Genomic DNA, 7,411 nt, shown 5'->3' on the forward strand with positions numbered 1-7,411 from the left:
CATATGTTTTGGATTTAGAGTGCTGCTATTAGCACCTATTTTTTCCCTTTGGACCCCACCTCTTCTATATATTTTTTATTACAACAATTTTTATTTTTACCCATCTAATGTAGGCCGAAAGGTACCACATTGAGGCTACTAAAATTATATTTTTAGTCTTTCAATATTGTTTATTTGGTGGAGATGATGTGTTCTGTGCACTTGTACAAATTTGGTAAATAACATGCAAATTCAATCAAAAAGTGCATGAAAACTGATTCTCCGAGCAAGAAGTGAAAAATCCGAGCTAGTCACCTCACCGCACGTGCGGCCCATTACTGCTTGAGCGGCCCACCTAGGGATGTGTGCGCAGAATTTTGGGTCTATTTTGCTGAGAATAAAACGGAAAAAAAATAGGCTAACTTGGGGTTCGAAAATATTTCAGAGAAAATGGAGAGAGAGACTAGGGTTTGAAAAAAAAAAAAAAAAAAAAAAAAAAAAAAAAAGAAATAGCTTGGAGAATGTCTCCCATGGGGACTTCTTCCTCCTCGACTTCTTCCCACTCCTCCATGAGTAGCTAGGCTCTTCTTTTCTAGGGTTTTGATGAAACCCTAGCTATGTAATTAGGTTTTCTCTTTGATTTTGATTATGTAAAGGTTTGAACACTTGTATGGTATTTTAGAAGTTTCAAATATATTTTTTCCACTATTTCTTCGAGTATTCGGCTTTCTGTGATTAATGAATGCTTTTCATACAATTGTTTTTATTTCCTTTCATATTCAAGGTATGAGACGAGCCATACTACGAGGGACGAGTCGTTTGCTACCCTAGTTTAGAACGAACGACTCGTATTACTTGGTTAGTTAGTGCCTATACATTGAACGTGATAATTCTCTTGATAAATGCTTCGAACTTGTAGTTGCGAAGTATTATTTAGTTCGAACCGTAGCATAATTGATTTCAAATTGAAACCTTATTTACGTAACTAGTAGTGAACTCATTGCCCTAGGTTTTCCCCAAATCAGTAAATTCATCTTTATTTATGATTGCTAGTTCTCTTTCGCTTTGTTTAATTTAATTATTATTATTAGGTTATAAACAATCAATCTTTTTATCAAAATTAAATTAGTTTAATTTCCCCGTTTGTCCCTGTGGATCGATACCTGTACTTGTCATTATTCTGAAAGAATTTGGTACAGTTTAGTGTTTAATTTGGTGCATGAAACGACACATCAAATTTTGGCGCCGTTGCCTAAGACTTCTAGCGAAATTAAGTAATTTAAATTTACATTCCTATTTTAATTTTTAGTTTAGGATTTTATATTTCTGTGTTGCTAAGTGTGCAGAGTGTTTGCAATTGGAGCCATCACTGAAGTGCAAGCGAAGCAAAGCCAAGTTTAAACAACAACAAAAAAACCACAACACCGAAGTGCTAAAAAAAAAAACCAAAAACAAATACTCGCAAGCAAAGTACCAAAGTGCTAAAACTAGAGAGCTCAAGTGAAAATTGGGGATAACGTCTACACGTCAAGCACCCGCAAAACGAGTAAAGCGTTTTCATTAAATCGTTGTGAGTATTTCTCCCTTTGGTATTTTGCTTTCATAATTTAGTGCACATAATCAGAACTTAGTGTGTGTGTGAGTAGTGTATGCACGAGCGCTGTTCTTGTCGCCCTGAATTATGGAATTTGGACCTTGAACTAGAAAGAACTCTTAGGAAACTTAGAGTCTCTTCCCGTGTTCCCAGGCTTGAATATCCATACCCATACCTTGAACCAATTGAGATGGTGAATCCGAATGGCCTAAATGGGCCCAACCGAACCCTTAAGGATTACTTCACACCCACTGCATATACATCACCATCATGCATCCAATTACCCGACACCACTGCTGCTCATTATGAGATTAAGTCCAGTACTATTCAAATGCTCCTATCATTCCATGGACTAGCTCATGATGACCCTTACAAACATTTGCATGAATTTCTGGAAATTTGCTCTACAGTGAGAATCCAGAATTTCACAAATGAGGCCCTAATGTTACGTTTGTTTCCATTTTCATTAAAGAACAAAGCCAAACACTGGTTGAACTCCTTACCTACCAATTCAATCACAACTTGGGACCAATTACAACAGAAATTTTTGAAGAAGTACTTTCTCATTGGTAAGACCAACCAACTTAGGTGAGCCATCACCAATTTTGCTCAAATTGATGGCGAACAATTTCATGAGACATGGCAGAGACTTCGTGACCTTCTCTAACAGTGTCCCCGCCACTAAGTGCCTAATTGGCAACTTGTGCAGGCCTTTTACTATGGCTTAAATGAGCCTCACTGCCAAATGATGGATTCTTCTTGTGGTGGGACATTTATGTCCAAAAATGACGCCGAGGCATGACAACTATTTGAGAACTTAAGTGATAATTCCCTTCACTATGCCTCCGTAGCTCAGCAAGTTTGGCAACCTGTAGTTGAAGCCCCGAAAACCAGGGGCATTTATGAGGTAGGGCCAAACCTAGAGTTAGCCCAACAAGTAGAGGCATTGTCCTACAAGATGCACCAATTATTAGCTTCGGGACATGCCCTTACACAGCAAGATCAACTTCAATTTCACGAGGCGTGTGTTATTTGTGCGAGCCTTGCTCATGACTTGAGTGAGTGCCATTTGGCATCACAATTTCCGGAATTAGTCCAAGAGCATGTGAATGTGGCTCCAGGATTCTCCAACCCGGTTAATGACCCATATTCCAACACGTACAACCCAAGATAGAGAAATCACCCTATTTTTTCATGGAGACCTCCTTCACAAGGCACTTTTTACAATCCTCCACCACTAAGGCAGAATTTTAATAATTTTGCCAACCAATCTTCTTACCGACCACCACAACCCACACCTGTTCCTCAAGGAAACTCGGCCTTTGAGACTCAAGTGTTAGAAGTTCTCTTAGAACTTAAGGGGTTAGCACTAGTAGTTCACTCCCACACTCACTCTATTGCCAAGCTAGAGGCCCAATTGGGTCAAATGGCTAATAACATGAATATGAAAGAGGAGGAAAAATTACCGAGTCAGACTGTGGCCAACCCTAAGGGTCAATATGGGGCAGAGGGGTTGGGTGGGAATGGAAAGCACCATGAGTAGGTGCAAGCGGTGATTACCTTGAGAAGTGGAAGGGAGTTAGAGCCTTGGCCAGTTATGTCTGACGCAACTAAGGCTAAGAAGGGTGACCACGATGGTATGTCCAATGAGAGCAAAGGTGAAGGAGAAACACCTAAGAAGGATGACTTAGTCCCTAGCACTTCACATGAGCCTGAGGCACCATATGTGCCTAAGGCCCCCTTTCCCCAATGCATTGATACACCATCCCCTTTAAATAAGAAGGCGGTATCCATGGAAGCGATGATGGAGGTTTTTAAATAGGTGAAAATCAACCTCCCCTTGTTGGAGGCGATTAAGTAAGTACTCTCCTATGCTAAATTTTTGAAGGACCTTTTTATGCAAAAGCGTAAATCTAGGACACATGTGTCCCAAAAGGTCGTACTCATAGAGCAAGTAAGCTCCATTTTATTGAATGACACATCCCTTAAGCTTAAAGATCCGGGTGCCCCAACCATTGCATGCATTATAGGGATCATTTCATTGATAGGGCCTTGTTAGATTTAGGGGTCAGTGTCAATTTGTTGCCGTACTCTGTGTACGAGGAATTCGGGCTTGGCGAATTGAAGCCCACTATTGTTACTCTCCAGTTGGCTGACCAGTCCCTCAAAGTACCACATGGCATGATTGAGGATGTGCTAGTAAAGGTCGATAGGTTTTATTTTCCTGTTAATTTTTTGGTTTTAGATATGGAACTGGTAGCCAGCTCTAGGAAACAAATCTCGGTGATCTTAGGTCGACCTTTCTTGGCTACAGTCAATGCATGCATAAATTGTCGTAGCAGGGTAATGGAAGTTTCATTTAGGAATATGCAAGTGAAACTCAATGTTTTCCAAGCATCCCAACAACCTCATAAGAGAGATGAGTGCTTATTTGTAGATGTTGTGGATGGGATTGTGGCGGAGGCTTTACCCTCCATTCTTGTAGAAAACCCTCTAGAGGCTTGTCTAGCTCATTTTGGATTTGAAAATTTTGATGTTGACGGGTCAGTGGAGGAGGTAAATGCCTTACTTAATTCTTCTTCGACGCCGGATTTTCCTCCGTGGAAAGCCCGGTTTGAGTCCCTTCCTCCTCTATCTCGAGAGCCCACCATACCATCCTTAGTCACACCACCTACACTTGAGTTGAAGCCACTTCCGGCCACAGTCAAGTATGCATTTTTAGGGCCTCAGGATACTTTACCAATCATAATTGTATCTGACTTGACTGCTAAGCAGGAGAGTCAATTGCTGAGTGTTCTCGTGGTACATCGGAGTGCTATAGGGTGGTCGGTGGCTGATTTGCGATGGATAGATCCCTCCATGTGCATGCGTTATATACATTTAGAGGAGGACGCCAAACCTTCTCGAGAAATGCAACGAAGACTTAATCTCAACGTGAAAGAGGTGGTGAAAAAAGAGGTGGTGAAATTATTAGATGCGAGTATTATATACCCGATCTCGGATAGCAAGTGGATGAGTCCTACACAAGAGGTGCCCAAGAAATCGGGCATCACTGTTGTTGAGAATGAGCAAGGAGAGTTGGTCCCCACATGAACCACTACTGGGTGGCGAGTGTGCATTGATTATAGGAGACTAAATCCCATGACTAGAAAGGACCATTTTCCATTGCCATTTACTGATCAAATTCTTGAAAGGTTAGCGGGGCAGAGTTTTTATTGTTTTCTTGATGGATACTCGGGGTATAATCAAGTCCCGGTGTACCCCGCTGACCAAGAAAAGACCACCTTCACATGTCCTTTTGGCACTTTTGCTTATAGGTGCATGCCTTTTGGGCTATGTAATGCACCGGTGACTTTTCAATGGTGTATGATGGCCATTTTTTTTGACATGGTGGAGAAATTTTTAAAGGTTTTCATGGATGACTTCTCCGTGTTTGGGTTGTCTTTTGAGGAATGTCTCTAGAACTTAACTAAAGTCCTTATTTGTTATGTGGAGACAAACTTGATTTTGAGTTGGAAAAAAAGCCATTTTATGGTTCGTGAGGGTATAGTGTTGGGATACATTGTGTCCCCTCGAGGCATAGAGGTAGACAAAGCTAAGGTTAACCTCATTGCAGGCCTCCCTCCACCCACTTATGTACATCAAGTTAGGTCTTTCTTAGGGCATACAGGGTTTGACCGTAGGTTCATCAAAGACTTTAGTAAAATATCTCGTCCTTTGTGTAGTTTACTTGCTAAGGACCCACCTTTTATCTTTGATGAGGCATGCTTGCAAACCTTTAAAACACTGAGAATGGCCCTTACTACCGCCTCAATCATGAAATTACCAAATTGGTTGCTTCCCTTTGAAACACTAAGAATGTCCCTTACTACCGCCTCAATCATGAAATCACCAAATTGGTCGCTTCCCTTTGAAATCATGTATGATGCCTCAAATTATGCTGTTGGGGCTGTGTTGGGCCAAAGGGTCAATAAGGCACCCTATGCTATATACTATGCTAGTCGCATTCTTTCGGATGCACAATTGAATTACACTACCACCGAGAAAGAATTTCTAACTGTGGTCTTTGCCCTAGATAATTCCGGTCTAGGTTCCAAGGTCATAGTCTTCCCCGATCATGCCGCTTTGCGGTATTTACTATCAAAGAAAGAGACCAAACCTAGGTTGATTAGGTGCATTGTACTCCTTCAGGAGTTTGACCTAGAAATCCGAGACAAGAAGGGATCCAAGAATGTAGTTGCAGATTATCTCTCCCAAATCTTTATTGAGCACATGAGTGATCCCTTGCCCTTGCACGACTCATTTCCTGACGAGCAACTTCTTGCGGTATCACGCATGACCCTCCCGTGGTTTGCACACATAGTGAATTAGTTGGCGGTTGGCCAAATTCTGAAAACTTGGTCCAAGCAAGACAAAGACCGATTTTTCTCACAAGTTAAGCACTATTTCCAGGAAGACCCGAAATTGTTCAAGTATTGTCCGGATCAAGTGATTCGGCACTATGTGCCTGAGAGTGAAACCTAAAGCATTCTCACATTTTGTCACTCTCATACATGTGGCAGCCATTTCAGTGGGCAGGAAATGGCTGCCAAGCTTTTACAATGTTCTACTGGCCCTCTATCTTCAAAGATGCCCATAACTTCTGTAGAGCTTGTGAGCATTGTCAACACGTGGGCTATATGTCACGATGAGATATGATGTCGATGACCCCTGTTCTAATTGTTGGGATTTTTGATGTTTGGGGCATCGATTTTATGGGTCCCTTTCCACCATCATTTGGATTTGAATACATTTTGGTGGCTGTGGACTATGTCTCCAAGTGGGTGGAGGTAGCGGCCACCATTCACAAAGTTGTGGTTAAATTTCTCCACGAGACCATTTTCTGTCATTTTGGGTTCCCACGTGCCATAATGAATGACGATGACAAACATTTTTGCAACCGATTCTTCGAGCCATTGGTGCGCAAATACATGATCACCCACAAAGTTGGCACTCCCTACCATTCCCAGACTAGTGGTCAGGTACAGATTTCTAATAGGGAAGTTAAACACATCCTCGAGAAAACTGTGAGGCCCGATAGGAAAGATTGGTCACGTTGGGCCTATCGCACTACATATAAGACACCTATTGGGATGTCTCCATATAGGATTGTGTTTGGAAAACCGTGACATCTCCCTGTTGAGTTAGAATACCGGGCTTTGTGGGCCATTAGGAAGTTCAATTTTGATATGGCCAAAGCCAGTGACCATCGAAAACTCCAACTTAATGAGTTAGAGGTGCTCCGCAATGATGCGTATGAGAGCTCTAAAATTTAAAGGGTAGGACTAAGGCATTTCATGATAAACATATTTCTTGTAAGTCTTTCGAGCCTCACCAAAAAGTGTGGTTGTTCAATGCCAAATTACGTTTGTTCTCGGGTAAACTCTGGTCTCAGTGGGATGGCCCATATGAGGCTGTAGAAGTCTTTCTGCATGGGGCGGTTGAAATTAAAAATTCACAAACTGGTACGACCTTCAAGATCAATGGCCAACGATTGAAACATTATGTTAATGGTATTGAGAAAGGGGGGATGATTGAGGTTGTCCACTTAACGAACCCAATATATCTTCCGTAGTGATTACTTTGAGTCTAGGAGATTTTAATTCCTCTAAAGGTGTAATTCCTTTGGTGTTAGCCATGCCCAAACAGCATCTGATGGTCTGGTATAGCCACCCAACTGTGTTTGTAGTGAGTTCCTAGGAGCCAACATAGATGGTGAAAACTAGAGTTCGAATGACAAAGCCTAGAATGCAAAAGTTTGAAAATTCTGAGACTAGAGTCTGGTTTAGACACCCAGGG

General features: G+C 41.7%; 1 pseudogene; it reads left to right on the forward strand.

Annotated features, from left to right (window-relative positions):
* The first annotated feature begins 3,919 nt into the window (after window positions 1–3,919).
* LOC145812378 (uncharacterized) lies at window positions 3,920–6,271 on the forward strand (annotated as a pseudogene).
* The last annotated feature ends 1,140 nt before the right edge of the window (window positions 6,272–7,411 follow it).

The sequence above is a fragment of the Camellia sinensis genome, chromosome 2, assembly GCF_055761805.1.
Source record: "Camellia sinensis isolate YWXY chromosome 2, ASM5576180v1, whole genome shotgun sequence".
In the NCBI taxonomy this organism is placed as follows: Eukaryota; Viridiplantae; Streptophyta; class Magnoliopsida; order Ericales; family Theaceae; genus Camellia; species Camellia sinensis.